Source organism: Bombus bifarius, unplaced genomic scaffold, assembly GCF_011952205.1.
Source record: "Bombus bifarius isolate JDL3187 unplaced genomic scaffold, Bbif_JDL3187 scf7180000007992, whole genome shotgun sequence".
NCBI lineage: Eukaryota > Metazoa > Arthropoda > Insecta > Hymenoptera > Apidae > Bombus > Bombus bifarius.
The window spans coordinates 3,916,163-3,942,922 of record NW_022884373.1 but is presented as its reverse complement, the minus strand read 5'-3'; the positions used below and the strand labels follow the sequence as shown (position 1 = coordinate 3,942,922).

General features: G+C 41.5%; 1 protein-coding gene and 1 long non-coding RNA gene across 2 annotated transcripts in view; one reads left to right on the top strand and one right to left on the bottom strand.

The window, feature by feature from the left end:
- The window catches only part of LOC117205720 (alpha-2B adrenergic receptor-like), a 118,762-nt gene that overhangs the window by 33,766 nt on the left and 58,236 nt on the right, over window positions 1-26,760 (top strand). The gene's annotated exons all lie outside the window — the stretch shown is intronic.
- LOC117205723 overlaps window positions 1,063-26,760 on the bottom strand; it is a 62,841-nt gene continuing 37,143 nt past the window's right edge. The window contains exons 3-4 of the long non-coding RNA XR_004487280.1: window positions 2,744-2,989; window positions 1,063-1,784 (exon numbers count right to left, since the gene is read on the bottom strand). This is a non-coding gene — a long non-coding RNA (uncharacterized LOC117205723). The remainder of the gene's footprint in view (window positions 1,785-2,743; window positions 2,990-26,760) is intronic.

Here is a 26,760-nt window from a genome sequence, read left to right as displayed (position 1 = left end):
GTGTCGCTCATCTTGATACAGGAATATTTCACAGCGTCGCTCTCTAGTTAGAGGAGAAACGAAAAGAATTGGAAATACGGGATGACGTAGAGAGGTCGGATCGAAAATAATTCGGTGATTCGCGGGCAGGAAAAGAACGGGGCTCGCGACTAAACGAGATGGTCTGCAAAATTCCATCGGGCACGAGGATAAATCGAGATAGGACGCTTGGCCGCGTTAACGCAGACAAATCGCCCGCGAATTTCTACGGCTCGCGCTCCACGGACTAATTTCGACCCGACGAATTATAACCGCGTTAAGCGGCGCGAAATACCGTCGCATGAAACTACGATTAACAACGAGAACCGCGGGATAACGGTAATTCGACCGCGATTAAAGCGGCTCGAATCGGCCTTATTCGCCCTTCCTTCGAAAGGAACTCATTAAGGAGCTCGCCCGGCGGAAGAATAAATTTTTGTCTCCCTTAATTGGCGCCATGTTTCTCGTCGCTGTCGCTCGTAAAAAGATGTACAGCGCTCCCTTCACCGACTAGTCCTTTTCAACAGTTTGAGAACCTTTCGAGTGAGTAAGGAAAAGTCCAAAATCTGGAGGAAAGTTGGAATTACTACCCTGGCTCTATCAAAATTTCAAGAATATATGAGGCATTGAGAGCGAAATGGTGTAACCCTTATACTGGACAAACTGACAAGTTAGAGAACTTGGAGATTCGAAAGTTATGAAAATTTGTGCGCAAATGTGGCTGGTAGGTGATTTGTAACAGAAAGCCATTTTTCGTTGGTGCTATAAAACGAATTTAGGAGATGAAACAATACAGAATTTTATTTCTCGTGAATTAGGGACAGTGAAAGATATCGGAAAAGCTGGATAATTTTGTCCTAAAACGATGTCTCCCAAGTTATCTCCGCTATCAACCTTTAACATTGAATTTAATATTTACAATTTCGTAATATTTTGTCTACTTTCTTTTTGATTTTCTTGATTATACGTATACTACTACTAATATTAAATGTACTAAGTATAGTACTAATATAGTACTAAAAACTTTATTATACGCTGCACACGTCTCTAAGACTAGAGTTAAGAGTTAAATTTGCAGGGAATCGGTCCTGAAGTAACGCGAGATTACTCCACCGTGTTCCGACGTACTCTTAATCCACCAAGACCATTTCAACGACTAAAATTGGATAGCTCTAGAAAAGTTGGCCTTTAAACGAGATGGCAGAAAACACGTTTGCCATATGTTGGTCTAAAATCCTGCGATATTAATCTTGACACATCACCTACGCGACCTATACTAACCGCTTACAAAAAGCCGAAAGACAGGAGTTAGGAACTCAACGCAAAATGAATGACCCCGAAGTTGTACATTTACCGAGCAAACTTGCAATGCTGGTGTTCGTAGAGCAAAATAATACATATCGGTTAGTACGATTCCACGGTACGACAACTACCATATTTGCAACAGTAATTAATACCGTGTAATATGCAAATAGGATAAAATCGACGTTACGAAATAATAGTTAATATATCTGATTGCAGTGGTAAATTATAATTTAATATTAGCTAAACCTTCCAAGCTGATCCTCTTTCACAGGGTGTCGGGGTTTTGTTGTGGGTTTCTGGAAATTTTCACAGCCGGAAAACGCAATCTTGGCTCGCCGCAGACGTGCCATAAGCGCGGCTCAGACTCGTATCTTGTTCGTTTTCCTCTCTCGTCTCTTTTTCTTGAGGCGCTGCGACGAAATTGCAGCTTTCCAACCGGCCGACGCCGTGCCGCTTTCCGCCTGTCGCGAAATGAAAACGATATGCGCTAGTGAGACGGAGGATCGCGCGGTATTCCGTTAGCGAATAACATTCTATAGTCGACTTTGTCACGCGTGTCGAATAAAATTTTGTTTGGAACTGCAACAGATTCTACGATGGTTATAGTAAATTTTCTTTAATTCAATCAGTGTAAACAGAATATTCGAATGTTTATTTTTAAAACAAATTCATATTATATAAAATGCGGAATATATATATGGCCAGAAAATATCCAGTAAATAAAGGCAATAATGATATTTGTTTTAGATAGTAACATAAATATAAAATATCTGATCTCGCCGCATCAATTCGCTTAATCTTCTTTTTGTAACAAAAATTTCAATCCCTGGAAATCACTTTAAACATTAAAACCGAGAACTTCCTCTTTCAGTAAATTCCACAAAGTATGAATCTTCAAAAATCATGTGACAAGCTTAACTCCGTGAACTACGATAATTCCTAACAACTGTGCGCCGTATAAAATGCAGAATGTAAAATGTAAAATGTAAAATTAATCTCTAAAAATAAAATCAACGAACCGATTTTTTGTCAAGTTGAGCCCGTGTAAAGACTACTTGAATATTCACTTTTGAATTGTATCTTAATCGTTTTAATTATTCCTACTCTCTCAATAACAGAAACGCGATTGCGCGTTGAAACAAATCTGCACCATATAAACACATATAATAAATGTATCAAAACTACACGTCAGAAAATATTCGCCTGTCTCGCCAATCACAATAACAAAATCAATAAGGCGCCCAATTCTCGAGTCACTCGACGATACAGCGTTCCCCCGGACGTCAGCGAGCAAATGAAAAGCTTGCGGGGTTTCCCGGGGCGCGAAACAGCCATAAACTGGCCAACTACGGTCTTCAGCTGTTACGTGCTAAGAATATTTTCCGATAGAGGTGTCGAATCGTGAACCAGCAGAACTAACCTTATCTCGTAGCTTTCACGCACGGTTCAAGAGTCACGCGCCAGCTTCATGGTTCCACCGTCGCCGATTTCGGTCTCGTCACCTCCTGCTCCTCCAATGGTATCCGCTCGGTGGTTTCCTTTCCACTCCTGAGGCGATTTCCTGGTACCGGTACTGTTCGAACTATCGGAGAAAGTCGACCAATCCGCGCACCTTGCACCAGACAATCGAGTCTCATCTCGCCTCACTGGCCAAGTCTCGATTTTCCTGGAAATTTAGGTAATGGCAAGCTTGAAGCTCCCGAATGGATTACGGTGTCTTTTGTGATGCGCGTTAAGCGTGTCAGGAGCCGCGAGACGAATTCGTCTTTCGTGTCACGAGATGGAAAAAGTGGATTTTCTTTTAGGGGTTGGATTGGGTTATTCGATTTAGGTCGGTCGATAGTATTGCGATTGGTGGTAGTGGGGGAAAGTTGTTGAGTGATTAGTTCTTTGGTGTTTCGAAGCTCGGGCTGCTCGAGCGAAGTGGCGCTGGTTTAATGTACGTATGTGCAATTTCAAAAAACTGCAACCTCCGATGCTGGGAGCGTGCGTCAGCAGCCCTTCGCTTCGTTTGCGTCACAAATTCGTCAAATCGATTTGACCTTTGATCTTTGCTGTAGTAGACGCTATAGCGAGCCCGCCGTGGATGAAATGTATTTTATAGCAATGATGTAAGTCGATCCTCCGTTTCTTTACTTGTCCCGCATTCTTCCTAAACGACTCCGCTTCCGGCTAAATCGAGTTCCCGACCAGAGCCTTGTTACGATTAAATTGAACCAACTTTTTCGTTTTGTTCCATTCCGCAGAAGAGAAAGAATTCCGTCTAAAAAGCATAACCTCTTGCGTTGAACGACTAGCCGGTTGGTGCTTTTAAGCTATCCTAACTATAAATTCAACATATTTTCAATGTTAGTATTAGACTTTTCTGTCAGTTAACTACTGATCTCTTCTAAATTTTATTACTCAATATTTTCTTACGTCAATGTGCCTGAATTCATCGTAACAAAAAGAACAATCTGTATAAATTACCCTCGAGAAGTCGATGACTCTTCTAGACGTAATTTCTCGTATTAATTCGCATAGTGGAATCAATCCAGGCGATAAGACGCTGGGTCTCTCGAAGTCGTTCACAATTTCATTGCTCACTACGTGAACCCCTGATAAATCGTAACTGACTCGAAATTTTCCTATCGTATTTCCCTATAAGACGCGAGGAACCAGTAATAACCGCGAGGATTCTCGAGATTTGAATCTCTCGACCTGCGAAAGTTCCTCGGTAGAAAAATAGTTGCAGGTGTCGCAGGAAAAGAAAATTTCGCGATTCGAGGAAGGGGTCGAGCGACGAAGGTTGAAAGTTTGCGAGATGAATCCGCGAGATGAATTCGGTTCGGGGTTGGTGGATGGATAGATGACAGAAAGACGAAGCGACAAAAGGGTGGCGGGAGACAGGCAGGGAATAGGGATGAGGGAAAATGGAAAAGATACAATGACGTCTGAAAGTTTCGGCTACACGTGTTGAGAAGGAAGAAACGTGAACGCAATACTTTCCCGCTGTATGCACGTCCCGGCGTCCCTGGAACGGAAAGACGACGAAATTGTGAAATAAGTTTTCGAAAACGAGATTTCTTCCGCGAAGAAATTAAAATGGAAAACTGTTCTATTCTTCGTGCAAAAGTAGGGGTCTCTTTTCTTGTTCTTTTCTACACCATGGCATAATATTCACGAGACAAGAGGCTGTGAGAGAAGGTGAAAAAAAGAGGATATTTTACAGTTTGAATGTTCGTAATTCATTTACGGTAAAAGGTGTAAAGATGACTTGTAATAGAGAACTTTTGTGCATATAAAAAAATTTTATTGTGTAAAACATTTCGAAATTACATAGTGGTCGAATCTGAAAACAAATTTCACGTTATATCGTTATAACGTATCGTTAGACTCTAATGACACTCAATCACCGTGGCTGTATTGGTTAAACTGGAGACGAAATTTCAAATTTCAAATTTCAAATTTGACCGATATAATCACGATAGTTAGATTTCATTACAATGTTAGTGGTATATCTAGTATATCGAATTTAGTTTCAAATTTGACTAATATAATCAATAATATAATCAAACAGTCGCGTCTCATCATGCTCTACTAATGAAATTTTAAAATCTCTCATATAAGGCACGTAACATAAATTCCTGAAAGTTACTGTACGTGTTCGGATACTTTCGTGAGCAACTGTAGCTATTCGTCGAGAACCACGAACGACGAGCGTGGTTCATGCATCGGTGAAACTTTTGATCCGCGTTAGTAGAGGCGAGGAAGGAACGGTTTCCTTCATTACCAGGTTCCTACTCTTCCTGGGCAAAGGACGGTTCCGAACGATCGATGCCGTAAAGAGAAGAGAACAAAACCATCTCTCTCTCTCTCTCTCTCTCTCTCTTTCTCTCTATTCCTATCCCTTTTATTCCTTGCTGTCGCACTCCTTCGTCCCGGCCAAAATTGTTCCCGTGAGCAGCAGCTCGTGAACCCGAGCCCAAGGCTGTAGGGTTCTCGTATCTTATCGAAACCGAGGATCGATATATACAATTCCAGTGTTTCTGCCTTATCTGCGAACACACAGGCGCTGCTCTCTCGTCCACGAGCGTCCTGGTGCCTCGCTATGAGGCAACAGAGAAAGACAACTATCTGTGTGGCTCGATGGAAAAGGTGGTCGTGACCTTCGTGCACGTGTCACCGAACGTGATCGACGGGTTTCATTAGTTGGCCTGGCGACGATCAACGGTGAAGAGGGTTTTTAACGGCGAACCGTTTGTTGCTAACCCGTTAAGTCCTGGTGGCCTGGTTCGACGAGACTGATGAGCCGCAGCGTAGGCTCATCGGGAAGAAAGAAGGACCCTCTGCCGAGCGGTTACTCTTTCATTTATCATCGTAACCAGGAAGAGCTCGAAGGATGAATGGTTTAATACGGATTGAATTTCTTGGAATTAATGCGTTTAGTCCGATCCACTCCGAAGGGATTTCGAGGGTGATTTCTTCTTAGAAACGTGGGAATCGAGGGGAAAGGATTTTAGAGAAGGAAATGGAGGTCTGGGTTGGTGAGAACTGGAAAGTGTACCCGAACACTAATGAGAATGGAAAAGAAGTCCTGGATGATTTTGGTTCGCAGCTGTTCCTTAGCAGACACTCGGACGACTCGGGTGTCTGACTCACTCATCGCGACCACGCAAATCCAATTTGTCCGCGAAATGTTTGTTGGTCTTCCTAGAAATTACTCCGTTCGATAAGATTGGCGAGAGAATGATGAAGCTGCGCCGCGATAAACAGAATGACACCGATGTAAGAGAAAATAAGATAACAAGCAGAGCTACGCCAAGGGATATATCCTTGACGCCGGAAGAGATCTCGAGCTTTGTAGACACTTAATCAATTCAATTGCCGGTCATCAGGGAAACGCCTGAAAGGTTCTCGTTTCAGAGCCAGACTCGTCGACTTAATTACTCTTCGAGACACTTCGTCTTGCGAGACAACGCGAACAATAAAACGACCAACATTCGAAATTTGTTCTACTCTCGATAAGTAACAACGGTACCATCGTTGTTGTTTTTCCTCGAGCTTTAAGAATGGCTTTGCTTTGATTATCACCTTCGTTTCACAATATCCTCGTTGATCGGTACATCTCATCAAGATGAATACAGGAGCCGATAATTACATCCAGGGCCGCTAACGAAGCAGCCGGCGATCTTTTGTCGTGGCCTGTGCTACGTGACCGATTAATTTCATTAACCCTCCTTCTGGCGGCCTCTCGAATGCCTCGCTAATTGTCGAGTTCGTAAATAACGCGGCCGCTATATCGGCCTAACCGTACGACGCAGTCGAATGTCGAGCATCATTCGCAAGGGTAAATAAGCGGCTGCGAGATTCGGTTTAGGTCGCGCAGGCGTCGACTGTAATTAATTTCATTGACTCGTGTATATAACCAGCACCTGAGACGGAAAGGAGTCACCAGTTTCGAGATAACGAGGTTATTGAACTACGTACTCTTTTAAATTCTGAACTAAATGTATTCGAAATTCGAAGATATTTCATTAACGTTTGGCATTCAGAAGAAAAATAAGTTTCCATACTCTGTTGAATTCATCTTGCATTCAAATTGAATTTATTAATAAGCAATTCTGTCCTACGACGGTATAATCCTATTCTATAACACTAAGACAAAAGTAAAAGTTAGAAGAAATAAAAATACATAATATCGAAAGACGAATTATATTGTAAAATACTGAAAATTAAGATAACTTTGAATGGAAGCGAAGATATGAAAAATAACTGAAATAACTGGTAAAACGATGCAATAAATCGATCGACGCTCTGTAACTGACCGTTCCTCTTTTTGTCCCTTTCCTTTTACACCCATATGGTCCGCAGGTTAAAAAATGTCAATATCCTTCACGAACCACACTCCAACACTCGGCGATATATCGACGTACTCAAACGTTTTGCATTTAATCTCTATTTTGTAGAGCGAATGTATTAAACGTCCAAAGACATTCAATTACGAATCAATTCCTCTATACTCTATAGTGATACCGACAATTATAAGTATTTCAGACATTTGTCGAATATTTCATACAAATTGAATACTTTTCGCTCTTTTTTTATGATTGCTTTTAATTTATTATTCTTATACGACAAGGCAGACAAGTTTCCACACTCTTACATCCACATTCCTCTACAGGCACCTGAAAAATCATAGAATTTCCACTTTGGCAAGGATCTCCATAACCATCTACCGTCGCCTATAAAACTCATTCTACTTCGACCAGTCTATATGCAAATGGGTTTGAAGTGGGTATTATACGCATCGAGCTCTCATACGTTGAATTTCCTTTAGGGGCAGAGGTAACGGCCGAGCAATCAGGTACAGAAACTCCTCCCCATGGCGCCATTATCCTTCTAGACACGTTAACGACGCGTTATTCCGAGTGTTCGCAATCGGACATCCGCAGAGAGCAACGTTATCGAGAGCACCTTCGAGGCTCGATACAAGCAGCATTGTACGATGATCGAACGTTCGTGCCTCTGCCGGCACGAATGTGACTAATTAGTTTCATTAAGTCGGTGGAGCAACAATCGAGTGGATTGTCAGCTGACAGGATCACAGCGCGGTTCGTGAGATGATCGATGCTTGGTTGCGACCAAAGCACCCTGCATCCGACAAACACACAACTGATACGCGTACTCTCGATAGATCGCATACATATACATAAATGCGACCACTTAGCAAATGTTAGCGCTACTTCATCGTTCAACGCGGTTAATTGATTTCATTAGGCTGCAGGCGATGCGTAACTCGGACATAGGAATAGTAGAAGGGTTACGGTTAAGGATTCTTAGAAATATGTGCTCCGTTCATTTCTATTACTTCTTTTTTCACCAATATAACTACTAGATTAAATTACTCGTCGCTCCGTTTGATTTTACATTATTCAATTTACTTGTCATTTCTCTGAACGAATGGATCGTAGATACCAGAGGTCGCAGTTAAAAGAATTAGGTCTCCAGTCAACGACTAGTTTCACTCTCATCGAATGATAATTTATAATTCTTGGGAGATAAGATATGATATAATTTGGGAATTTTCCTTGGATCGTGATCAAGAATTTTGCCAAAATTTCATTAAGAAGCAACGACGAAGCTCGATTTACAGACATTAATACTCGGAGTCTCGATAACGTTCGGATATCTAATAAATTGCGACGTTCGATGAAGTTGCCGTAGCTCCGGAAGGCAAAGTTCCATGAAGTTTCGCTATTCGAGTAGTTTTAGGGTTTAACGAGGTGTTGGATCGTTCTAATTCCAATCTCAAACTGATGATTTCCTTAAAACCTGGCCAAATACCACTCTCAACTTCTCACTCAACTTCTGTTCGAGATAACAATTTACCCGTGGAAAGCACATATTGTAACAAAGAGTATCTGTGGAAGATACGCGGATTTATGCAACAATTAATCTTATTCGAAATTTATGGAAGATTAACTTTTGAGATTGTACATCGTCACTATCTTCGTCTATATTAACAGAGAACCACATTCCAAATATCGAATAGGAAAATGTATAATAATGCTAGTAGTATACGTCTTAAACGTTCACCATTGTCGAGCATTTAATCAGTTTAATAGCATTGTACATATAATAGCCTGAGAATAATTTAGCAGCAATTAGAGAGGAGCTACAATAAATCCGGACTGTCAGACTGTCGGACACCTGAGCCGCACATGATCAGTAATTATGGTTACGTTGCAAATTATGTTCATTGACTACATACCTGTACGTATCAGGCATAATTTAACGGCGAGATAATGGTACGTTTCTTCCTCTTCCAGTGAACCATCAAAAACATATTGATCAAAGAACGCGATATTTCTTTAAAAATATTAATCGATCAATGACGATACGTAAATGTCGATAAAAGATGACCTACAGGAAGAAGGAGGAAAAATTCAGACTATTACCGACTTACTGTCGCTTTGTGCCATAGCAACCACAGCATCTGAATATTTCGTGAAATCTGAAGCTAAGTGTATCGAGGTACGACTATCTCATAATTCACTAGATATCCGCGCCTGTACATATTTTTCTTTTTTTTTTTTCGATATATTTTTTCGATGGTTCGTCACGCTTCACCCAACCCGGAAAGTCAATAAGTATCGGTAGACCGATTAAATATTTGTGTCGGTCTCGTTACGCGTACTAGATAAAGTTTATTAATTTCGGTAGCCAGTCGCCTGTGAAATTCCTACATCGCGGGAATGAATGACCGCGAGCCGAAGCGATCGATCGTCGTGGCAATTTTTTTCACCCGTTTAATTGGTTCGTCGGACAGGGTATCGTGTCAAAGGTAGAATGGAATTTCACGATGGAACCGACGCGACGAATAAATCGAAACATGGCCGTTGATTGTTATCGGCGTGAATCAGTGGCAAGAAATGATCGGCGGTTCGACGCTATGATCCGAGTAATCCGGACGATTTCGGTGGATACTTAGGACGATCTCGAACGTAGGATAGCGCGCGATTAAGGTACTCGAAAGGGGAGCGTATCAACTCGGATCTGACAGGGAGCTGAAAGAGGCGACCAGAGAGGGAGAGATCGCTTATTATACGAGGTTCAAGAAGCAGGCCTTCTGGTGAAAGAGAGACATCGAAAAAAACTGGTGCGCGTTGAATAGTACGCTGAGGCATTGTTCGAAGGGAAACAGTGTCCCACATTATCCGGCCAGCTTTATTTTTAGTGGTGAAAGAAGGAAAAGGAAGGCGGCCTGGGTCGTTTCACCGGCAAGAGACGTTCGCCTCTCGAGTACAAAGCGGCTACGTCCACGGCCACTATTTTATGCCTTATCTGTTTCATGGTACACGGTCTGGCCTCGGGGATTAGCTCGATCCATTCTTCATCATTAGGAGCTAGTTTGCTGGTAATCAGTGCTGGCCATCCTTCAACCATGGCTTCCTTACCATTTTACTTCAAATCGTTCGACCATCGACTCGCTCTGTTGAATTTTTCATCGAATTAAATTTTTCATCGACGACTGAAAAAGGTTTCATCAACTCGCTGTGGTCATTTAGAGATCTTCCAGAGATTGATTCCGTAGAATAGCTTCATCTTCTTTGTATAAAGGAAGAGAGAGAATCGTAGGAGTGAGCAGAGTATTTCTTGGCTGGCCAATGACCGTCCCATACTACTAGATTTTTCATCGCATCACACGTACACGGTATTCCTGGTTCTTTATTTAACGAACCATCGTTCTAGATAGGCTGACTGGAAAGTAAACGCACGAAACGCTCAAATGGTCAATAAACCGAGAACCTGCTGCAAATTCTGTTATCAAGGACGTTAAAGAATCCCGACCGTTTAAAGAGCAACGAGAAATATATCGCGACTATGTTTCACGCACTATCGCACTCCACTCTTATGACATTTATCTTTTCTTTTGCAACGAATGGGATGATTCTCTCTATAGATGCAATATATTTCACCCTGTCAGACTGAGTACGACACTTCGCATGCTAACTACCCTGTTAAAATGTAAAACAGGTTACAGATACTTTTTATCCTTAGAAAAAAATTCTTTCATTTATCCATTTATGAAACCCAAGAAATTAAGCTGAAATATGAGAAGATTGTCTCAAATCCGGCTGCGTTATTTGGGTCATTTTCGACCAAATTAAATTTTCTTATCGTTATAAATTCTTTTTCACGGCAGTTTTGTAGTCGATGTAAGAGAGAATCGTCCTATGATTTCTCGTTTCAATCGTACGATAATAATTTTCTTGAAACGTATTAAAATTCTCTTCCTCGGCTGAATCTAGAGCGAGATAGAGACATAAATACGCAGTAAGCTTAAATGCATCATCGCGATAGTGTATCGAAGTCGAGTCACGTAAACGAACGTAAATAATTTGGAGAAAGCGGCGCTTATCCGCTCTGTATCGAGAATCAACCGGTGAATAAGAGGCGCAGGGGATGGCCTACATAGGCGAATGCATAAACAGGAATGTCTCGACGATAGTCCACTCGCAAACCGTCTGCCAATACGAAATGTATTTCGGGGGGTGTATGACAAACAGCTTGCAGCTTCGAGGCTTGCTATTGACCGGCCTTGTATTAACGAAAACTGGGCATCGTGTACAGTGCAGAAGGCAAAAGAGGGAAGAGAAACGGGACAGAACGGCAGCGACAGAGACCGAGAGGAAGTCGGTGGTAGGAGGAACATCGATCTGCAGCAACCTCCTCATCCTTTCACCCCCATCCCATTTACCGCTTTCCTTTCACGCAATATCGTTTCTCCATGGCGTCTCTTTTTCATCGTGTCCGCCACACTACCTCTCGCTCGCCACTCGCCACTCTTCTTTTTTTTCCTCCCCACGGCCCTGGGTGTTTCTAAAAGGTGCTCGAAACTTTGCCTATGAAACGGCAAAACGAGAAAAGGTACGCGCCGGAGGCACCAGCTCGGACATTGGATCGTTTAATTATTTCGAGTTGGCCAGGTCGATCGATACGATGAAATATGGAAGTCCACGAATAACCAACTACGACACGTTAATTTCATATTGATCGGCAATCGATGCAGAATGCTGATAATAATTAACACGCTTTGAATCTTTCATTCGATGGATGATTATTTAAGCCTATTAACGTATCCCAGTCAATTATCCTAAATATAAATCAGTTGTACGAATTTTCTATCAGAGAGATGGATTCTTCTCAATTTCCGGTTGTAATGTTTCACCTAAAGGTCCGATTATTCGTAGAGAGAGCTGGTGAATGGAATAAGGCTTTCGTACGGCGTTGAACGATCAGTTTACTCCGCGAAATGTACTTTCAGCGAACGGTCACGAGAAACAGCTAAAACTTCCCGCGGTGTTCTATATCGTTTCCCACGTTCCCTGGTTAAGCGTGTGATGCGAGAACATCGCTTTGAAACGCAATTCGATCTCCGTATCGATATCGGTAAAACGCAAAGAACAAGGAAGTATATCGAACGAGGAAAAATAAAAATATACGGAAATAAAACAATCTGACCGTGAACGTAGTAAAATGATGGTCGGAAGGGAAAACGATACGAGCGTGAGTGTACCAGTCTATTTTCTTTCTCTCGTGAGGTCCATGCTTCAGGATATACGTACGTGACTTTTGTGTAGACTGTTCGAACACGAGGCGGGTGTTACGCCATGCGGCTTGCCATAGATCATATTCTTAACCGTCGGTCGCGGCACTACAATGTCGCGGGCGGATCGTCGCGGCTGCCCGACAAACAAACATTGTAGTGGCAAGCGCATAGTTTATTAAGCAGGGCGACCTCCAGAAACTTCGATTCGTGGCCGTTATTTTATCCGGCGTAAAAGAATGTGGCGTGATCCGAACGTAGTGGGGGTCGCCTTCCAGAAAAAACGGAAAAAATCGAAAGGCGGGCAGAACGTTTCGAGAAGCCAAACAGTCAATACATATCTTATATCGCGCATTACGTAGTTACATTTCTTTTGTTGTTCCATTTATATCCTTCTAATTAATAAGTTGTTGAAATAAACGTTAATTTATTAGTGTTAACACAGTGCTATATTCATTAAACCACCTCTGTTATCCTAAACGAAACAGGGGAACGACTATTTCGCGGCGTCGATTAACATAATCGTAGCGAGAATTTACAACTCTCGTTGACGTGCTATCTCGCGATCACGTCTCTCCGCGAACGGTCGTAACAGCGGGCATGTTGCAAATGCTGCTGGTAAAAGACTTACGGGAGTACGGAGCGGGTCGAGTCTTTTTAAAGTTTGAGGAACGAGACACGCGTTTTTATTCGAAGAAAGATACGATCTTCGTGCAACCGATTCGTGTTGCCATTGGTCAGACTGTAAGTTTACTGGAAATCTTTGCGAACTCCGGCTAGCTTTATCGAAGTACAACGCTACACCGGCTACTAACCCATTCGTATCATATTTCTTTTCTTTCTAATTGAGAAGTTAAAGTGCTAAACGATGTAGGTGTAATGGAAACAAAAGGACAATTTTTTTAATGGGAAAGAATGTAAAAAGTATGTAAAGTACGATGAAAAAAGTTATATACGCTAGAATGATCAATTTTAGCTTTTAAGGCTAATGCAAGATAAAACTGCGATCGTAAATGCCACTAGATTATATGGTCGAAAAAGATGAAAATATATAGTACAAATAAATTGAACGTCTCTTCGAAAATAATTATCCAAATGATTATTCGGCAAAATAGTTACGGAAATAAATTTCCAGAGTAGCTCCTTAAATCGTTTGTCCAAATATCGACAATATTCGATTACTGTTTTCCGTCTTAAATGGCGCTTTAGAATGCATCAGATATCGTCGCGTAACGACGAATAGAATTGCTACTGGATGGTAAATAGAAATAGCGTTTGCCTCGTCACGATAACTTGGTACAAGAACAGTAGCCGAAGAACGCGACGTTCTATATCGTTAAGCGAAATAACAAAGTTGGCGTATCTGCAATGGGAGTGTTTCAACAAGGCAGAACTCGATGTACTACGCGTTACAAATGTGTCCCGTTCTCAAATGAAACGAGCAAATACGTGCAAGTGCGTGTTCTTCTTCTCCTTACGTTTCAGAACCGAATCAACTATTGTCAGGATTCAAACTACTATCTATATACGAACATTTTCAATTCGATTCATGTATTCAACTATACATATACCGCGATTCAATCAGCCTAGCGTCTATCAGCAGGTCGGTGTACGTGGATTATCCGGCGATTATCGAATTTTCAACATTAACCCGGCCTATCTCGTCGAGAATCGAGCGAAATTGCTTTAACGCAAACAATAGAGGGTTGAACAGTGTTAAACCGGGACAGGGCACGGTAACTTTCTTTCCGTGAAAGCAAAGCATCTCCTGACAGCGTTTCGAAGCCAGAGCGGCCACGTTCGCCGGAAGCTGCTACGGTGATGTAGTAGTAGACACACTAGACGTGGAACAACGAGCATGTGTATTTCCAGAAGTTCGTTCCTTTCAAGTGGACGTGTCCTTTATGATTTCCCAAACTGATCTTTCCTTCTGACGAAGTTCCTTTCTCTGACTTCGACAATGGCTCACGAAGGTATTCGAACATTTACCGTAGACAATTTTTATGGATATATCGTGCGTTATTTTAAGAAATTTCTCGAAATTTCGTTAGCAATGTAACGAGACGTTTATTGCAAATATGCACTCGGTAAAAAATTAGTATAAAGCATGAACGATAGTCTTATACGTATAATTAGTATTAGAAATGCCCTCGTTAAATTTTGCGATTCGATAATATAACGAATAATTGACCCTAACTCTAATTACTTTTAGATTTACTTAAAAAGAATAGCAATTAACAAGACACTTAAATTACTAAGAATTCTCTGAAACCGCCTGGCAGATAACCGTGCATTCTAAAGGGTCGAATTCAATATTATCTTTCTAACGCTCGAATAACTTTGAAATCTCAACGAGAGATGTAATTTCGATATTCTGATTTATAGTCGGTTGAATTTTTTGAAATTTTATCGCGGTCGTTATAGCGACGTATGAACGAACTGGGCCGAGACATATTTTTCCATGACGTGCACAAAACTTCCTGATCGGCGTGAAACTTTAACGAGACGTGCCGATGCGTTGCCGATCGATCGCACGTTGCGAAATTTAAGCCAGTGTGTTGGCTCGTGGCGCGTACCTACGCGCTGTCAGCGAAATTACAACTGGACAAATAAAATTGGCCAACTGTTCGGCCATTCGACGTTACGTTTCTGTTTTTGACGTTTGTGCAGCAACAGCACGTGAAACACGACTTCGTGTTGTTAGGTATCCCGCGGGATATTATCAACATTACAATTAACAAATGTCAGTTACGAGCTAGTACTAGGTGCAATTTTGAATCTAGACAGATAATAAACCCGTCAGCCACAATTTCAGGGGATTCTGAACAAACGCAGCAGATGGATGATGATTACTACGGTGAAGGCTTGTTTCTATCACTACATTCCTTCTTATATTTATGATTTTGTTCTTTCTTACTTACCGGTTTCATCTTTCCACCGACAAAAAGGAATAAATTGTAAGGAACGATAGTTAAATATAATAAATAGTTTCCATTCTTAGCGCTTGGAATTCACTTTGGAAGGTTTTAATATTCTTCTAACTCAAAGTTGAATTATCTCAAGCTCCGACACTCGTGAAATACACGCACGATATAATTGGTCGCTTCATCACGACAGACGTACTATCGTGATTTCGAACGAGGTAATTTTGGCAGCGGGTTCTAGAAAATGGACGTGGACCGCGATAAATAAGAGGGAAAATCGTTAAGAAGTTTGAGCATCTTTCTTATCGTTCACCGAACCAATTTACCCCTCGATGGCCGCCTCTTCCCGCCGGCTGAGCTATCGCTTATCATTTTTATTAGCGTTCTAAACACGCAATCGGCTTATCGACCGGTGGCCCGCTTTGGAGAGCAACGCCACCGCTAAGCCGGTCGATCGATCGGGAACAACGGTGCCTCTTCTTTCGTTCTTTTACTTGACCTCCGTAAAAATTCTGAAATTTCTATGTTTTTAGTATTATTACACGGAGTATGCTCGCTGGGAGATTTCATTGATCCAAGCTTCTCAACTGTTGAATTCATTACACTTGATGCAAGAGGGATGAAATGTTACAGACCTCTCTAGGTCTTCGGACTTAGAGCTTCCATTCCTCGGACAGGTAGAACGAATCGGGAAGTTACCGAAGAAAGACGAATTATTATGCAATTCGATAACATCTGTCGCGGTAGGTTTCGTTGTTGAGATACATTCGTTTTCGTACTTCTCTCGCGTCAAGTTAATCTGTTAACCGCGTGGTCGCTTAACGGGAAATTTCGATGGAACTTTCGTAGTGAAATGTACATGTAAGTTTGGCTAAAATTGCGTCGGTGAATGTAACAGTCGAGAAAGGAGGAGTTCGAGAAATAATACTGTATAATGAAATGCGGAAAGAAAGTTTGCGGAAAAGAAAAATAGGTTTTGGAAGATAGGGAGATGTGGAGAAGACCGAGGAAAGAAAGCGATGATAAAAATGGGCTAAAATATATGCAATGCTGGTTCATGGCAATGCTTTGTGTTGGAATTTCGAAAAGTTTTGATATCTTTGGATCTTTTACGTTTTTCACTGAAGGCAGTTTAGTTGAACGACCGAACACATTGGGTAGAAAATTTGTCCACGTTCGATATATATAAAGAGAACAAGAACTGTAATGAACAGCTCTGAAAGAAGTAATCGATACTCGGAAAACACAGAGAACCAGAGAATAATGAAGAACAGAAGAAGGAAGATCCAGAAGAAGAAAATCGCAAGGGATTTCACGCTACCGATGAATTCTGATTTAGCTTCGATAAGAGAAGGAGTCGTAATCCGGCTGGAGAAGAACGAACACACTCGGTGACGATTCCAGTGTCGTTTCGTTTCTTTCTCGTTCGAACAATAACTCAGCCAGTGGTAGCAGTGAGTGATTTGTGCGCGTTGCTCGGGAACGAAACATATGTGGCATGTACATTCCAGTTTGTAAGTATTACGACTTGATCCTTTATAAAATGTGTAACACTCGGTTTAAATTATTAAGAAGACCGAGGATTTTCGATCAATTAATTGATCATAAATTTGCGTAAAATCGCTATTCTATCCACAAGCATTGATATATTTTCGTAAGCCACTGCACGTCTCGTCTTTTCGCGTCGTTTCGACATGGTAGAAGAACCGTTGACGAACTACGAGGCCGATACTCGATTCAAGGTAGCTAGCATTAGAGTGAACCGAGCTAGAACAACGGGCTTTCCGTTATTCAGATTAAAAACGAAGAGAAATGAAAGAAAGGCAATAGGCGACGGATCTCGATTTTGCATCGTCGAAATAATTAGCGTTGGCTTACGGGCTTCGGGTGAATAGCAGCTCACGGTATCGGTCGCGCCGTGAGGTCACGACGAATCGAGAGCGCCACGCTATTCCACTGGTTTAATCCACTCGGCCCAAGTATTTTATTCGCCCTTTACGCGACAGGGAAATGGATCGGGTAATCGATATCGCGGCTGCGACGATTCCGTGCACACCGGTGTGGCTCGTTGTAAAATGAAAAGGCGAATCGTAGAATTCGAGGTCCCGGAGCAGCAGTGGCTAAAAAGAATCGTCGTCGACTGGTGTTTTAACGAATGCCCAACGTCGACGAGCGTAGAACGTTTAATCCGACCTGGGTTACCAGTCGAATCGAATCTTCGTGCGTCATTTGCCCGGGCACAATGAACACCGACGAGAAGAAAAGAAAGGAAAACGGACGTGGAATCGGATACGCCGCGGGCTAAATCGTTTTATCGCGGTAATCCTTTGACGGCCGATAAATTCACCGCCGCTAATTAAATCGATCTTCATCGATACGCCGCGAATTTTCAGATCGTAGCAGCACAGCGTGCAAGAGCGATGTGAGATGAAGCACTCGAAGGGACAATCGAAGATCAAACTTGGAAGGCACCATAAGAAATATCTTCTCTCTCTTATAAAAGAGCAATTTTTAATTCTAATACGTTTTCAACTCCGACGTCAAAACTATTTCAATTTTCGGATCGGACATGTATTTTTATCGCCCTTTTGAACATTCGAATAACATTAATTACGCAGTATTAACAGTAGTAAAGAAAAGATAACGTAACAACTAAACTAATATTATTGTCATTTCTTACAAAAACAAAAAATCGTGGATTTATCACATATTTTTTAAATCTCATACTCCTAATGACGAATTAAATACTTTGTTTTTAAATGTCAGACGCTTAAAAATTGTTCGTGGCTAGGTTTGACGAATTACGAGACAAATTACACTCAGCTGGACTCAAATATTCATCCGACTCGAATAACTCTACCTTATTCCGATATCTTTGAATTAGATCCTCTCTATATCTCAGCCTCTAAAAAACTATAAAATTGTCGCCAGAGTTCTAGGTAGAGATTCGTTTCAGGGAAAGCCTTCTATTCGGATTAACCACCTAAAATCTGCAAAAAAGGGCGGTCGGATGAGATTCGAAGGGGTGGAAACAGGGTACGAGTGTCACGCGGTGAGAAAATGCGGTGAGACGTTAGCTCTGGCGAATCGAAAGTGGATGCCACTCTTATCGATTTTTCTGTCCGCTTGGCAATAACGGGGCCCCGCCATCACAGTCAGGAATCCAGCAAGTAAAATCCACCAGACGATCGTCTCTCCGACCCTTTTCCGCTTCAAACGTCGAAAGTGGCGTTTCTTGACTCGGTTACATCGCTCTTTCTCCCATTGACGTTCGCTTTCAATCGCGAATGCGCTCTCTCCGTTACGTGTGTCTACTGCCGCAAACGACGTGGATTTTTTAACGTAACGAGAAACCTCGAAAATCGTTGATTACTCGCAGAAATGACGAACGTCGGGATTTGCTTGCCGATGCTTCTGGATCCGAATTTTCTAGGCCATCGAGCTGCCGCGCCTTAATGGAGGAAGGAAATCCGCAGTTTTGGATGGGATACAAATCCTCCTGATTTAACTATTCTCGAGGATTATACGAACGTCAATATTCGTGCTGGACGTCCTGCTATGGATCTTGATTCTTTTGTACTGGGCTGTACGGATATTTCGACGAGCAACGTAATATTTCACTATCCGCTCTACATTCGTTTCAACTTTCTTTCCTTGATACTAAACGTACATATATACGGAAAATTCTCGTAGATTGTTGACAAAAATTCATATCGTTGCTGTTTTATATCTGAAATAGAAGAAGATTACAGTTCTAACAAATACGTGTTTTTATATAGTTGGCCAATGAATGCAGCGATCGAAGAGTAAGATTACAAAATTTGCCAATAAAAATACTCCAGGATGAAGAGAATCATGTCGAATCGCGAGATAGTGGACGAGTTATGAATTAGTTGGCATTCTCTGTCGAACCACTATGCCCGGATCTTTCGCATCCCCTGCGGACGCACAGCCCTATCATGTTGCCGTAAACTGAACGGATAAACCGAGGCAACGGAGCGTGGTATACGAAAAGAGAATTCCAAATTAACCTCTTATGTATACACGGTATGTACGGAAATTCTTGATCCGAAGTTTGAACCTCAGTGGCCAGTGGTTTCAGGATAAATGGAAACGTGCGACCAGGCATTTTCTTTCAACTTGCTGATACTCGTATTGCATACGGAATTTTCTCTGTTTATCTCTGCGTATGTCATTTTAACGATATTCGTCAGTTTGCATTTTTCCAATTGTTAATTCGGAGCAATTAAAATGACGAAGGATGATTAGCATTTGTGTATAGTAGAGTAGAGAGATAGTTGCAGTTTATAGCCCCGAAGCAAAATGGGAATTGCTGCCTCAGCACACAATGCACACGAACATATAGATTGCCAGTAGTGGTAAAGTTTTAGCGAAAGTTATGCCCGCAGGACTCCACCAATTACTGCCATGACCAATTTCTAGATCAACCACGCCAATACGTCCAGCGCAATATCTTACAGTGTCGAAAGCAACGAAGTTCTGGAAATCTCCGAATATCAACCAACTACTCCTCTCCAATTGCAATATGAATTTCATAGGTCCGTGAGAACAGAAATTATTATTTATAGTAAATAATTGAACTTCCATTGGTACGGGTATGTAAATGGAGCGAGTACCTTTTGGGAAATTACATTTAGGAGGAATTAAAGTACCAAATGAACGTTTGTAAATTTCTTAATTTCATTATTCACAATCACCGTTTAATTTTTACGAAATAAATAATACGCTCATCCCACAAGCGATATAAATAATAATAAACCTTTCATTTTTCTCTATTTTCCAATCTTCGAGTTAGTCTTTAAAGTTAGAATTCAAATCCAAGTACATAATGATCCAGGCAAGTATGAAAAAAATTATTCAATTAATATTAATAAATCGTCTAAGAAAAAAAAATACCATATTCTAAAACCGGCAGTATCTAAAATATGACAGTCGTGTGTCGTTATGGTTCTAATGAAATTTCAAAATGTTTCTTACATCACACACAAGAGGAACATAGAAGCTTCCCATGGTAAGTGTCGAAATACTTTCCTCTGGCAGTGTATGTCAAACAACAAACTACAAAATACAGTAACCTTCTAGTGGACATCTCAACTGAGAATACGATTTCACAAATTATCCCGTGTCGAAGATGACGAACATTACGGTCCGTCTTCTCCACGACTATTCGAATATACTGTACAAACCTTGGTAGAGAGCGTGTCGACACGATGGAAACAAAGTTGGACTAGAGTACCGAATGAACGTATTCGATATCAAGTGGTTGGCTGTGCTGAGGCAGCAGCGTGAATTTTGGGGAAGATCGCGAGACCGCAAAGCACCTAGAACCCAGGACGTGTATCGCTGCTAGCTGTTAACCGTTGGAAACCGCTGTCGGGAGCGTGTCCCTCGTAAACAGTCGGTTGTTCCGGCCGGAAATGGCCCGAGGCGCGCGCACAAGTCGACGCTGGACATTAATATCCCATTTGAAGTTGCGAGTTGTGCGGTCGTCGCGAGAACGAACTATCCTCGCGGTTCGCCGGATGCGGCCCGAAACGCCACTTGGCGACTGAATCTGCCGACACCTCTTCTCGTAGCCGTCGTCGTTCGGCTGTGATAAATGATTCGGGAGGAGCTACCTTGATTTGCGAAATGTGATCCACAGTTTCAACGAATTTGCAGCTTATCCGAGTTGAGAGTTTCGAATAAAGTGCGAGATGGTGTGGGGAATGGTTGGAGAATGGTTCAGCGGCAAAAATGGGTTTTAAAGCTGGCCGCATCAGCCATTTATCAGAGCATGGTAAACAATTTCCATTCGACAGTGGATTTTCCCGATGGAATATCGAAGGGAAACTGTCGGTGTTTCTGGCTGGCAAATTCGAAAAAAACAAAAAACGAGAGAAAAAAATGTCGTAATCCCTGGTGAACAAAACGAGAGAACTCGAAATGGGATGCGTGGTATCGCGAGAGTGGCTTCTTAAGCTATTCCGCAACCGCGTATCGACGTTTTTCAACAATAAGCCGTCGATTTAATTGCTTTAATCGTCGCAAGGGTTTGTCGTCGACAATTTCTCGCTCATTGAATACGTTTCTCTACCTCTGGTGAACGCGGGGAAAAAATCCCGATGGAAGAAAGAAAGAAAGAAAGAAAGAAATACATTCCAACGATGCTCGATGAGATTGAAATAAAACTGATCCCCGAAGATTGATGCTCTCCCCCGCGATGAAACTACCCGCTTTCCCGCGCTTCCTTTATTTCGTACCCGAGAAAACGATCGAAGTTTCGACGAACGAGAAGATGGAAGAGTGCATTGTTGCATCTCGATTCGGTCCACTTCACTTCACGAGCAGAACATATTCCTTTTATTGGAAGCTCACTGGAAGAAAGCCGCGCGAGGGCGAAGGTTCACCGACATGGCGCGACGGCTGTGCGCCTCTTATCCGATTGAATACTTACTAGCGCTCGATGTCGATCCTCGACGATGGTAAGTAGTTGGACTAACAAGAGTGGCGAGGCAAGGTAGAACGAATAGCTGGCTGAGAGGCCTGATGAAAGTCTGCCATTTGTCAGAATTATAGATACCAGGTTGATAGACGAATGCGTATGCGCGTGCGTGTGCATCTCGTTAATTTAAAACCTGGACGTTACATCGAAATTCGACACGCGAACGAAGAACCTAATTGACTCACTCGTCACTCGCCAAACTCCGATGATTTGTTCTTCGTTCGAGTACGACATGTTGCGGAAAATAAAATGGCAATTTCGAGTTTTTACGATTCTCGGAAAATTGCTTCTATCGTGAAAACTCCGCAAGTTTTACGACGTGCATGGACAATTCGTTTGAATTTTATAATAAAAGCTACGCCATGGTATGATTTGCCTGCAAAACTTGTTCGCCCACGAGTGAAACTATTGTTTCGATTTATAACTGGCTAATTGACTTCGTTTTCGAACGTCCGGCAAAATGTAAACGTGCCGCGTGATTGTGACTCTTCCCGAATATGCCATGACTTTTCCACCAGCCTTTCCACTAAATTTATGCAAGCTTTCGACGCAACTGTGCCGAAACAATTCCCAGGACTGAAGTGATAAAGCGCTCCGAGCTGTGGTATCGTTATCTTCGTAACAGCCACACGATTTGATATTCGCTCTCGTTATGAATATATCGCCTACGCGATCTTGCGAGAAGAACAGAAGTGTCAAAGGGGGAAACTAGAGAGATGCATTTGTCATAGAAATTCGGATAGTTCGAGGAACTTTAAACCCTTGCAATTTTACGCGTTCTATGTGATTTTATGACGAGAACAGAAGGCTGCAAAGTGTCGAAGAGAAACGAATCTGTCACAGAGATCGAAATTGCGTTTGAAAAACCTTATATCCTTACAATTCTTATTCGTTTCAGGACGCAATTTCCTATACGAAAAATTCCTTTATTAATTACTAATGATAATACCTCCATATTTGTGTTAACGTTACATAAATTACATTACATTAAATTTAAGAGCTGCTTTACTCGAAAGAAATGTAAAGAGACTAATTACCACGATATTGAAACATCAAGAACAGTATTAAAGAGACAGAATCTAATAGAAAGGCAAAGAGACATTATTTTCAATCTGTCCATAGAATATTTTCTCAAAAAGTTCGTCGAAACGAAGCGAAACGAAACGAGGGTAGAAAAGTAGACCAACTGTGCTAAGAAAAGAGGGTGGCTTTTAACGCAGAGAACGAAGAGGGTGAACGGAGGACGAGGACAACGGTTGAGCTGGTACGCGAGACTCGAGAGTCTGCGGTATTTTAATATCTGGCATTCCTGAAACGAACGATCATCGGACTGGGGAAGCAGTGGCAGCGTCTGTCTTCAACGTCTACGAATAGAGTTTGCATCGATGCCGGCTGTTAGCTGCCTCTAGATACCGGTATTACGACGTTACTGTTATTACCGCCGTTGCTGTTCGCAGCGGGTTATCGTTAAAATTGTTGTCAATGATCCGTTCGCAGAATCGACGGTATGAGCATTGCCATTCTTGTTTCAGTTGGTCGAGTGCCGGGTGAAACATTCATTCTGGACACAGCCGTCGTTGACATTCCATTGGCGATTGCAACACGCCGAGTTTCTCTCAAGGTTTTTTCAAGTGTGATATCGTTCTGTTCGTACCTATTTATTTCGAGAATATTTCTTTCGGGTACGTTTGATGTGCATGTGTTGAAGCGTAAATGATGGTCACAGAAACGTTGGTTTACGGACAAATTTTTGCTGCTTGTTGGTGCACTCGCCAAATCATTTCTTCCTTCTTCTATCTTTCTCCACCAATGGTGTAATACAAACATTTTTAATATAAATTCTTCTACGTGTCCGCATTTTTTCTGTCACTTGTCATTCACACGAATTCCCACTCTCGTGATATTATTCATGAACTCGAGGAAAAAGTGGAAATTAGAATAAAGAAAGAGAGCAGAATCGTTTTCCATGAATACGACGAATTTTATAAAGTTATCTCTGAAAATCTGTGCAAACAGTATAAAGATTCGTCGAACGATTGAAGTAGCACGAGTATGGAATTACGAAACCCAGAAACGTTTCCTCGCCCCTTAGGATAAGCAGCTAAATTAAGAGATTTCAGCGTTAACTAGCAGTAGCTAGTTACGTCCCTAGACGAAGAAAATTCTTGGTTGCCGTTTTTTTCCAGAAGAAAATCTCGTTTCGAGCAGAGGGCACGGTTTGCTCGGCCACGATCTTACATTCTCATCATCCGCTGAACTTTTGACCCGCGTCATCGTGACAGCGTTCCCCTATCTCGCTTCCTGTCCCTTCAAACGGTCAAACATCCCCGGAACGGAGAGAAAAACGAGGGTTAAAAAGGTTAGAGCTTAGCCTGACACAGATTCTGTTTGCACGTGTCCGGTGCAATTCGAGCAGAAGTCAAGATTTTACACTGTTTCGAGTTCCCCTAAAGAGACTTTGTTTGCTTATACAAATCGACTGAGATGTTACGAACCATGGCCAGTCGATGATATCGAGCTTTTATTTGCCATTCGTCCGGCTCTCAGTTGCACTAAATTTCCCAAAAGAATGCAGATAAATCGTTTCAGCCTTTAAACAGTATCGTGGTTTCTTTGAAAAGTTCACTTCTGTTGCTACCAATTGTCCGGTATCGTTCCAATTGTCCGGTTAATTTATTCGTTGATCATCTATTAATTACATGTATAATATTAATTATACATATTAATTAATTCTACCAACGCAACTGTTGCATTTTCATATCTGTGTATTGCGACAAAATAAACAAGAGGCTACAATTCGAATAAATTGAATTATTAAAATACACAAATGGAATTACTAAAAATTATTAAAGTAAAGGAAAGTCTGATAAAGCAATAGTTAAATCCAGCGATGAATAGTGAATTTCGAAACGTGAAATCAGACAAATAAACGCTAGCAATTGGTACAGAAGCCAAAGGAGAACTGGAATTGGCAAGCTGGAAAAATAAATGCAGAGGGATTGTTGTAGGAAGAAATAGGGGAGAAGAGAACGCACTGTAACGAATGGATGATCAGACGAGGAGCGTATACGCATTCCAATCTAACACGGCCGCTTGACCCAACGATCGAATTCCAATCAGCTACCTCTAAACCCAACCGATGCCCTCCTACGCTGACACGCATCTCCTCTGCCTCGCAACGAACCTATCTCGAGAAGATTAGTCTCGCTTCCGAGGACATGTTCTCCGTGTTTGCCTGCGGATAAACACACCGTGATCACGGTTAGACGACGATCTTAAAAGATCCTTGGTTTCCACCGACAAGGAAACATCGGCGATCGATACACATGGATTTTGATGAAATTTTTCCCAAGCGATTTTTGAAATTTAGAAATCCGAAACGAAGAAATAAAATTTCTAAATATTCCATAAATAGCACGGGATAGATAATAATTGCAATATTCAAACGGTCATCGATTCGTGATATCATCGATCATTAAATTTCTAATAAGTCGATAGCTTTATGTATGTCGTCTCAGGAAACTAGACTTTTGAAGCAGTACGAGACTGTTTGGAAATTCATGAATGGCGACTGTGCGACATCTGCGTAGAAAGGCACGTACGACTCGGCAAGTTTATTTCGTCGGAGACGGAGCACGGTTGCGCGTGTTCCCAGACTCTTGAACTTTTTTATTATCTTGTCGTAGAAGTACGCGAGGGCGCAGAGAAAACTGGCAAATTTATGACCACGGGGAATGACACGGTTGCACACATCGTGCTGATTTTTTTACTCGCCATGCGTTAATTACTTACGCTTCGCGGGTTCTTTCCCTTTTCCTCCAGCTTGATGACTTTGAATCTTAAAATATTAACGTTCAGAGATACAACGGCTCGGAGATTTCCTCCCTGTATCTTGATGATTTTTAATCTCGTGGGGAACTTTAATCCGCTAATAAAAATGCTCGAGTATTTTTTTTTAAAATACTCATACGTACGGTACCTAGATACTTTTTAAAAATAACACTATAAATATTCGAAAAACTTTTTAAAGCTGTTTTAATAAGAACTATTTTTTAGAACACATTGCTACCTACGGTATTTATAAATCCTTTTTCAAATATAATACAACACATTTTCCCGTTCTATAAAAGTATAATAACCGTCGAATTGAACGATCTCGTTGGCCGAGAGCCATTTTGTTGCAGGATCTCCATCAGTGAGAATCTTTATACCGTTGTAAAATAAAATAACGTCTGGTTAAACGCGACGCCACGATGTTCCAGCGAGAAAGTTAGGCGACTTCGGAGTTTCAATCGGATGAAGAAGTTTTTCAATTTTTGTCACGTCAGCGGCCCGTCCGCGGAAACTCTTTAAACACGCGTCATTACTAATTAATCCTGAGTATCGGTCACCAGGAAAACCAATTTCCATAGGTGACATCTATTAATTAAGTTCTCGTATCGCCGATGTAGATCAGCGGTAGACGCGACCCACGGCTATTAAACCGCGTCTATTAATCAAGTTTTGACCCCCATGGATACAACGCACTCATGCGTGCGTTCTCTAATCAGCGACCATATTGCGATAAGTTGATTCTAAACACAACCCCATCATGGAAAAGCTTGCGCAAAATTTGAAAGAAATTTCCAGAAAATTGGAATCTTTCAAATTCATTCGCTTCTTGAATTTTAAGAACGTAGTTATTAGCTTCTGTTGGAGTAAAAACTGACATAATAGCTCAAATTATCGGATCCTAATTTCTCACAGCAACAAGATTTTCTTGAAATTTTTCGTAACTCGTTATGAAAATTAGTTCTTAAAATTATTTTCACGTAAGTAGAATTAAATACAGTAGTGAATTGCAGGACGACTGCCACTATTTACATAAATTATGAAACTAATTAGAAATTCATATATTTTATAACTTATATCGTTAT